Source organism: Aethalodelphis obliquidens, unplaced genomic scaffold, assembly GCF_003676395.1.
Source record: "Aethalodelphis obliquidens isolate GAN/ISIS:26980383/991018 unplaced genomic scaffold, ASM367639v1 scaffold4, whole genome shotgun sequence".
Taxonomy (NCBI): domain Eukaryota; kingdom Metazoa; phylum Chordata; class Mammalia; order Artiodactyla; family Delphinidae; genus Aethalodelphis; species Aethalodelphis obliquidens.
The window spans coordinates 72,192,234-72,202,473 of record NW_020837948.1 but is presented as its reverse complement, the minus strand read 5'-3'; the positions used below and the strand labels follow the sequence as shown (position 1 = coordinate 72,202,473).

The 10,240-nt window shown below is 36.3% G+C and overlaps 1 long non-coding RNA gene across 1 annotated transcript; it reads left to right on the top strand.

Annotated features, from left to right (window-relative positions):
• Positions 1-527: 527 nt before the first annotated feature.
• LOC113613877 (uncharacterized) lies at positions 528-7,981 on the top strand. The gene is made up of 4 exons (XR_003430400.1): positions 528-538; positions 2,015-2,019; positions 3,314-3,317; positions 7,878-7,981. It is a non-coding gene; the product is annotated as an uncharacterized LOC113613877 (long non-coding RNA).
• The last annotated feature ends 2,259 nt before the right edge of the window (positions 7,982-10,240 follow it).

The following is a 10,240-nucleotide window of genomic DNA, read 5'->3' as shown; positions in this document are numbered from 1 at the left end:
TCAATGGACAGATCATCCAAAATGAACATAAATAAGGAAGCACAAACTTTAAATGACACATTAAACAAGAGTGACTTGATTGATATTTATAGGACACTCCATCCAAAAACAACAGAATACCCTTTCTTCTCAAGTGCTCATGGAAAACTCTCCAGGAGAGATCATATCTTGGGTCACAAATCAAGCCTTGGTAAATTTAAGAAAATTGAAATCGTATAAAGTATCTTTTCTGACCACAACACTATGAGACTAGATCTCAATTACAGGAAAAAAACTGTAAAAAATACAAACACATGGCAGCTAAACAGTACACTACTAAATAACCAAGAGATAACTGAAGAAATCAAAGAGGAAATCAAAGATTACCTAGAAATAAATGACAATGAAAACACGAAGACCCAAAACCTATGGGATGTAGTAAAAGCAGTTCTAAGAGGGAAGTTTATAGCAATACAATCCTACCTCAAGAAAAAAGGAAAAATCTCAAATAAACAACCTAAACTTACACCTAAAGCAATTAGAGAAAGAAGAATAAAGAGTCCCAAAGTTAGCAGAAGGAAAGAAATCATAAAGATCAGATCAGAAATAAATGAAAAAGAAATGAAGGAAACAGAAATATAGATCAATGGAGCAGGATGGAAAGCCCAGAGATAAACCCACGCACCTATGGTCACCTTATTTTTGATAAAAGAGGCAAGAATATACAATGGAGAAAAGACAGCCTCTTCAATAAGTGGTGCTGGGAAACCTGGACAGCTACATGTAAAAGAATGAAATTAGAACACTCCCTAACACCATACACACAAATAAACTCAAAATGGATTAAAGACCTAAATGTAAGACTAGACACTATAAAACTCTTCGAGGAAAACATAGGCAGAGCACTCTGACATAAATCACAGCAAGATCCTTTTTGACCCACCTCCTAGAGAAATGGAAATATAAACAACAATAAACAAATGGGACCTAATGAAACTAAAAAGCTTTTGCACAGCAAAGGAAACCGTAAACAAGATGAAAAGACAACCCTCAGAATGGGAGAAAATATTTGCAAATGAAGCAACTGACAAAAGATTAATCTCCAAAGTATACAATCAGCTCATGCAGCTCAATATCAAAAAAACAAACAACCCAATCCAAAAATGGGCAGAAGACCTAAATAGACATTTCTCCAAAGAAGATATACAGATTGCCAACAAACACATGAAAGGATGCTCTACATCAGTAATCATTTGAGAAATGCAAATCAAAACTCACACTGGTCAGAATGGCAGAATGGGCATCATCAAAAAATCTACAAACAATAATTGCTGGAGAGGGTGTGGAGAAAAGGGAGCCCTCTTGCACTGTTTTTGGGAATGTAAATTGATACAGCCATTATGGAGAACAGTATGGAGGTTCCTTAAAAAACTAAAAATAGAACCAGAATATGACACAGCAATCCCACTACTTTGCATATACCCTGAGAAAACCATTATTCAAAAAGAGTCATGTACCACAATGTTCACTGCAGGGCTACTTACAATAGCCAGGATGTGGAAGCAACCTAAGTGTCCATCGATAGATGAGTGGATAAAGAAGTTGTGGCGCACACACATATATATACATATATATATGTACATATACATATATATATACAATGGAATATTATTCAGCCATAAAAAGAAACGAAGTTGAGTTATTTGTAGTGAGGTGGATGGACCTAGATTCTGTCATAGAGAGTGTAGAAAGTGAAATAAGTCAGAAAAAAAAAAATACTGTATGCTAACACATATATATGGAAACTAAAAAAAAAAAAAAGGGTTCTAACGAACCTAGGGGCAAGACAGGAATAATGACACAGACGTAGAGACTTGAGGACATAGGGAGGGGGAAGGGTAAGCTGGGATGAAGTGAGAGAGTGGCATGGACATATATAAACTACCAGATGTAAAATAGATAGCTAGTGGGAAGCAGCCTCATAGCACAGGGAGATCAGCTCAGTGCTTTGTGACCACCTAGAGGGGTGGGATAGGGAGGGTGGTAGGAAGACGCAAGAGGGATGAGATATGGGGATATATGTATACATATAGCTGATTCACTTTGTTAAATAGCAAAAACTAACACAACATTGCAAAGCAATTATCCTCCAATAAAGATGTTAGAAAAAATTTATAATGATTAAGTGTCAAATTGACAATGTTTTTGGTACATTAGATTAAGGAAAATATTATTGAAATTATTTTCAATTGTTCCTTCATACTTTTTAAACTGAACTACAAGAAACTTTGAAATTATCTATGCAGCTCACATTTGTGACTAGCATTATATTTGTATTGGACAGCTCTGTGAATCTAAAAGCTTTAGCAACATGCTATCTCATTTAATCTTCCAAACAATCCTAAGAAGTCAGTACTGTATTTGATACAAAGCATATTTTAGATAAACTGTCTAGAATTACCTCAATGAGTAAAGGGGTGGCTCTATAGTCAATAATCTGAGTAAATGAAGGAATGCTACCTGATGGATGTTGACGACGTCTCAGTTACCAGGTAGTCTCAGTTAATTATATTTCCTTAGCCAGAACTGTGCATGAATATGAAGGTGTCAATTCTAAACTCAGTAATTTTTGCAAATTACAATGATGAAGATTTCTAAGGGAAAGAGTGAAGGAGTGTTATTGGGAGTTATTTGGGCAACTGAGATATATCTTCTGAGGTATATCTATTGCCATATTCCATAGTAATGCCTTTTGAAGACTGCATAACTACCTGTTCCCATTTCCCCAAAAGTTCATCCAGTAAGACCACATAACTGAGAGTGGCTCAATATCTCTTTCATTCTGAGTGAGAACAAATGAGGTGCTTCTCAGTCTTTGGCCTTCTGGAAGCCACCAAACTTACGCAAATTTGGATTTCCCTTGAAGAGGAAGTCTTAGTGTAAGTTTCATCATACTTCTATCTGCACGTGATATGCGAATATCAGCACGAGAGTCCTGTGACAGCAACTAGTACAACTTTGTGAAACCAGTCACACTTTGGGCCTATAATTTTTTAATCGCATGACACACACACTTAGGAAATGTCACGAGGAAGCTCTGAGCCCCCAGAGGACCTACTTCAATTGAATACTGTAAATCAAAATCTAGAGAATAGGCTTAAACGTGGGTAATACAAAGTCTTGGCTCCTATCTATTCCCTGAGCATGGAAAGAGAGAAATGATGTTTTGCCTGGATTAATGCAATCTCGCTTATGGAGAATCATTCACATAAAATGTTTCCATTCCTGTTTCACTGCTGGAATTCGGCACAGGGCTGATTTATCTGAGTGATAGGAGAGTCTAAGCTGTAGGTCAAGGATCTAAACAATCCTCAGAATACAAGGGAGAAAAGATTCTCTGCAGCACATAGGAAGGCCTCTGTGAATTGGGCAAGCCATTCACAGAGAGAGGCAAAAAGAGAAACAAAATGAGAATTTCTCCTTGTAATGGGATTAAAGGATTTATATGGCTGTGTATTTTGAAGCAGTGTTAGGACTGACCTGCCCAAATGGGATTTGTAATCGATCTCTGAGGTTCTACATCTCAGAGTCTAAAATACCTTCCAAGTGACCTCTTCAAGGGTCCCTATGAAAAAAAATCTTTGCATAAAATTCTCATTTAAGGCAAACCCTTTACATAAAATTTTCAATTTGTAAATTTCAGTAAATCAAAAATTAAAAGAAAACAACTTGCCTGTCACTCTTTACATTTCCATACAAGTTCACCTTACGTTTCCTTTGAATGGTAAGCTTTCTCAGAACATGTAAATTTTGATTGAATTCTACAGGTATTTGGAATGTAAATAATAGCCACAATAAGGTGCACCAGGTGGGAAGGATCAGTATATAGAGATAGTCTACTTCACGAATTTGTGATCAACGACAATAACCAAAACTGATTTGAGAATATTCTTGCACAATAACGACTAAAGCAGTCTAGTTGAGATTTTGACTTTGACCCAACACTTTAACATCTGGGAATGTATCCTTTAGCTATTAAGCATATGTGAAATACCATATGTTTAAGGGTATTTACTGCAGCATTGTATGTAATAGCAAAAGTTGGGGAAAATATTCTAAACGTTCATCAACAGGTGCCGGGTAAAATAAATCACTATATAGCTATAAAATGGGATATTACACAGTCGTTTTTAAAAAGGGAAAGCTTGATATGTACTAAAATGGATTATATTCCTCATAAATATTATTTTTAAAAGCAATTGGCAATACAGTGTTTAAAGTGTACTACATTTTGCCTTAAAAAATTCTTATACTTGTATGAGTGTAGCTCATCTATGGAAGAATTCCCATACTAACAGTGTTTCCTTGCCAGGTGAATTGCACAGTGGCTGGACTGGGGGCTGGGTACTTACTTTTTCTCCAAATTATCTGCACCTTTTGAATTTTATAACATACACTTGCATTACCTGTTCAAAGATATAAATAAAATTTATAAAAAGATTTGAGGGGAGGGTTAAGGCTTTGTGCTTTAAGGAGAGAGTTGGTGGAAGAAAGAAACAAAGGAAATACCTCTTTAAAGATTAACTGTCAAAGTAGTCTTTTGTAAGCAACATAAGATTCTGGAAAGACTGTCTTACTTTGACCAGTTCAGTTACTGATAAAATGTGCTGAGCATGGGAGTACTTAAGAAACACTAGTTGGTAATAAATATGTTTAATTGAAGGTACAGGAAAAAAAGATATGTGACCTGTTGAACAAACTCTCTCCATTGTACATATTGCATCACATATTCTGGGCAGAGCCGTCCACAAGGAAATCCCTCTAATGGAGTAAACACTACTCTGGGAACACAAGCAGGAAATGGGAGTGATAAATCAGAAAGGCAAAAGGAACATAATGAATGGTGGAAACAGCTAGAGGAAAGCAGGAGGATATCAAAGTGTTCAAAGAAGTACCAGAAAAACAAGGCTGTTAGATGACATCAGTGAAAAGACAATAAAACTTGGGACATACCAACAAAAGAAGTTCTAAGATGATTTGACAGCTCATCAGTACTACGAATAGGGTACCAAACTATCCATATTTATTGCTGGAAGATCTGCTATTACGGCACACATTGTGATCAAGGATAGATGCTTCCTTCCATATAAATTTTGGATTTTAATCTCTCAGTTGGAAAGTATTTGCTGAGCACCTGCTTTGCAAGGTACTATGGGTGATTCAAAGGTGCAGAAGATAAAGACCTGCCATCTGGAAGCTTACAGTCTACTTTCAAATGGAAAACCATCTGGTGAAATCCTAAATTCAAAATTATTTTCTAATTATTGAGCCATTTTCTCTTGAACACTTCTTTTAGGGTCTTCAGCTATAAACAAAGATTACTGAAAGCTGCTTTCAGTTTCTTTCAACTATTTATTCCTCTGAGACATAAGCAGTAAATTATTAACAATCTAAAGTTTTCATACAGATTCAATCTGCTTTCCTAAGATGTCTTAGAGTTTACAGTCAGTAATGTTTCAGAGGATCTGGGATCTTGAAAAAGTTAGGCTGAGAAAAAGTTTCTATTCCAAGATATCCAAAACCGAGTATCTGTTGAGTCAAAAATAGATTTCCTTAAGCCTAATTAAAATTCTTCTTGCTGCAATTCTGACTTACTTCTTTGGCTTCCGCGTAATTTATCTCATCCTTTCATCAACAATATTCTTAACACAAATGGAATCAAACTCTTGATCTAAACAAAACAAAGAGCATCAATTCCCCAAACATCTACCTACCATATGCATAACTTGAGTAGATCTACAAGATAAAATACAGGACACCGAGGTAAATCTGTATTCCAGAGAAAACAACAATTAATCTTTCTTAGTATATGTTTGTACCAAATATTGCATTGGACATAAATATACTAAAAAACTATTTATTGTTTCTCTGAAATTCAAATGTAACTGAGTACTCCCATGATTTTATTTGCTAAATCTGACAACCTTAAACTTGAATAACTACTTAAAGGAAAAGTTAATTATAAAATGAAACTGAAACCTGTATTACATAATGTTTAGCACGTTTGAGATTTAAAAGTTTCAAATGACAAGCTGCTATTTAGTAGCCTACCATGTCAAAGATAAAGATTACCTTTTCTGGAATGTATAGAGCCTTTTCACTTATTTAGCTATCTAGAGTCAAGAGACAGAGTATCCTCTGGATGGGAAATTGGTGTAAGTCATTGACTATTAAGAGAATTTCAAAACAATTTACTGCTTTATATTCCTTTATGTGTGTGCAGGGTGGTGGGTGCTTTCCTAGTCATATAATGCATTGATGTCAGGGAGTTCCATGTGTGACTGATGGCTTAACTCAGAAGGAAACTCTTACCGGATACTTAGTGTCTCACTTTGACACCCCCCCAAGAAGCAGTCCCAATATATTCGAATGTGTACTCTTTCAGACTACCAAAGGATTTTTTTCTAGAGTTATGTGAGATGAACAGTGGAAAAAAATTTTTTTTTTTTTTTTTTTTTGCGGTATGCGGGCCTCTCACTGCTGTGGCCTCTCCCGCCGCGGAGCACAGGCTCCGGACGCACAGGCTCAGTGGCCATGGCTCACGGGCCCAGCCGCTCCGCAGCATGTGGGATCCTCCCAGACCGGGGCACGAACCCGCGTCCCCTGCATCGGCTTGCGGACTCTCAACCACTGCGCCACCAGGGAAACCCGAAAAAAATATTTTTAAGTGTGGAAATGTGATAGATGAAATATGAATATACTCTAAGAAATATGCAGAGAAAGTAGAATATGGAAAGTGGTGGATAAAATCCATTAAAAGGCATATATAAAAGGAAGACAAGTGTGAGGGAAGACAGATACAAGCAGTGAAAAAATAACTATAAAAACTTTTAAGGGATTTAAGTCTGATTAGATGCTAGAAGCAAGTACATCTCATAATAAAATATAGAACAACAAACGTGTTGAATACTCTTTGTGAAATGGGTTAGAGTAGATATATAAAGACAGTAGAAGATTTGCCACTGTTCATTCAATCATCCATTCATTCATTAATCCAATAAATATTTATTGAGAATATATTATGTGCCACACACTCCTCCAGGTTCATGGGATACAGCTGTGAATGAAATCTATTAAATTCCTGACAGAGAACTTACAATCTGTTTGGAAATTGTGGAAGTAAAAAATTAAAAAGAGGGCTTCCCTGGTGGCGCAGTGGTTGAGAATCTGCCTGCTAATGCAGGGGACACGGGTTCAGGCCCTGGTCTGGGAGGATCCCACATGCTGCGGAGCAACTGGGCCCGTGAGCCACAACTACTGAGCCTGCGCATCTGGAGCCTGTGCTCCGCAACAAGCGAGGCCGCGATAGTGAGAGGCTCGCGCACCGCGATGAAGAGTGGCCCCTGCTTGCCGCAACTAGAGAAAGCCCTCGCACAGAAACGAAGACCCAATACAGCCAAAATAAAATAAAATAAATTAATTAATTAAAAAGAAATCATGGTTTTCCAGTCCGGAATGTAAGGAGCTTAGTAGCAATCACTCCATTTTAACAAGTAAAAATCTGAACAAACTAAAAAATCAACAACTCTTTTTAGGTCCATCAGAGACATAAGGTCACAAGATAAACTGCTGCTCACAGAATTGGGAAGACAGGTGAATACAGAGAATCACAACTTGCTGGAGCAGAAACCCACGAAAAGAAACCTTCATTGGAAACCAGTGTCAGGGCAAGAAAACCTACCCTGTAATTGACAAATACCTGGCGGCTCAGTGTAGACAATTCTGAGAGTTAAAAACTCTGGGAGGACTCAGTCACCTTATCAACAGAGGAGCAAAGATAAAAATTACATCCAATTTCTCCTCAGAAACCATGTAAGCAAGAAGAGGGTAGAATGAAGTATTTAAAGTACTGAGAGAAAAAAACCCACCAACCTAGAATTTTGCACCCTGTGAAATTATCATTCAAAAGTGAAAGAGAAATAAAAATTTTCTCAGATAAACAAAAATTTGAAATAATTTGTTGCTAGTGTAGACCTATCTTGCAAGAAATGTTTAAAGAAGTTCTTCAGAGAGAAGGAAAATGATATAGGTCAGAAACCCAGAAATACATAAAGGAAGAGTATCAAAGAAAGAATAAATGAAGGTGACATAAAACTTCTATTTTTCTTATTCTTAATTGATCTAACCGATAAATGTTTGTTCAAAATAATAGCACTACCTGTAAAGTGGTATGGTGTTATTTGAAAGTAGACTTGGAATAGTTGTAAATATATATTGTAAACTCTAGGGTTCTAAAAAAAGTTAAAAAGAGGTATAACTAATACACTAAGAAAAGAAAACAGAATCATATAAAATGCTCACTTAAAACCACAAAAGACAGAAGAAAAGTAGAAGACAAAAATAGGGAAAATAAAGGACAACAAATAGAAAACAGTAACAAAAGGATATTTATCCAACTATATCAATAATCACTTCAAACATTAATGGTCTTTATATACTGATTAAAAGACAGAGATTGTCAGAGTCGATCAAAAAGCAAGACACACCTGTATGTGATCTACAAGAAACCCACTTTAGATATAAAGATACACATAGGTTAAAAATAAATGGATGGAGATAGATATATCATGCTAACAATAATCAAAAGAAAACAGGAGTAACTATACTAATTTCAGACAGAGCAAAGAAAGTTATCAGGGATAAGGAGGGACATTACATAATGATAAATGGTTCAATTCTCCAAGGAGGCATAACACTTTTTATTGTGTCTGTAACTAAAAACAGAGTGTCAAAACATGTGAGGCAAAAACTGATAGAACTACAAGAAGAAACAGATGAATCCACTATTATGGTTGGAAATTTCAACACCCCTCTGTCAAAAATGGACAGAACGAGCCAACAGAAAATTAGCAAGGACATCGTTGAACTCAACAACACCATCAATAACTAGGTACAATAGACATCCATTCATACAACAACAGAATATACATTCTTGTCAAGCTCACTTGCAACATTCACCAAGATAGACCACATTCTGTGCCATAAGATACACCTTAACAAATTTAAAAGAATAGAAATCATACAATGTCTGCTCTCAGACGACAGTGGAATTAAACTAGATCAATAACAGAAAGATAGCTGGGAAATTCCCAAATATTGGAGATTAAAAATCACACTTTAAAATAACAGATCAAAGAAGAATTCTCAAGAGAAATTTTTAAATATTTTGAACTAAATGAAAATAAAATATTATTTATCAAAATTTGTGAGGGGCTTCCCTGGTGGCGCAGTGGTTGAGAGTCCGCTTGCCGATGCAGGGGACGCGGGTTCGTGCCCCGGTCCGGGAGGATCACACGTGCCGCGGAGCGGCTGGGCCCGTGAGCCATGGCTGCTGGGCCTGCGCGTCCGGAGCCTGTGCTCCACAACGGGAGAGGCCACAGCAGTGAGAGGCCCGCGTACAGCAAAAAGCAAAAAAAAAAAAAAAAAAATTTGTGAGATGCAGTGAAACACTGTATAGAGGGACACTGATGATATTAAATGTATATAATAGAATAACATGTATGCATATATTAAAAAAGAAAAAAAGGAAAGACCAGTGATTTCACCGGCAATTTTGATAAGATTATAGCCAAACTAACCAAGAAAAAAAAAGAGCAAACACAAATTACTAGTATCAGAAATGAAAGAGGGAATATCACTACAGATCTCATGGACGTTAAAAGGATAAAAAGGAATTTTGTGAACAATTCTGTGCACAGATTTTATATCCTAGGTAAAATTGGCCAATTCCTTAAAAGTCAGTCTGCCAAAACTCATGCAAGAAGAAATAGACAATCTGATAGGCCTGTATCTATTAAAGAAATTGAAATGACAGTTAATAACCTTCAAAAACCACAAAGCCCAGATTGGTTCACTGGTGAATTCTATCAACATTTAAGGAAGAAATTATACCAGTTCTCTACTATGTCTTCCAGAAGACAGAAGTAAAGGGAATACATCATAACTCATTCCATGAGGCCAACATTACCACAATATCAAAACCAGACAATGACATCACAAGAAAGGAAAATAACAGACCAATATGTTTCATGAACATAGATGCAAAAGTCCTCAATAATATATACTAGCAAGTCAAATCCAACAATGTATAAAAAAAAATTACACACTTAACAGAAGGAAGTTGAAAACTATACATTTTTGACTTACCTTTTATCTCAGAGATTTATGTGTATCAACTGGACAATCAACAGAAAATGTGCCA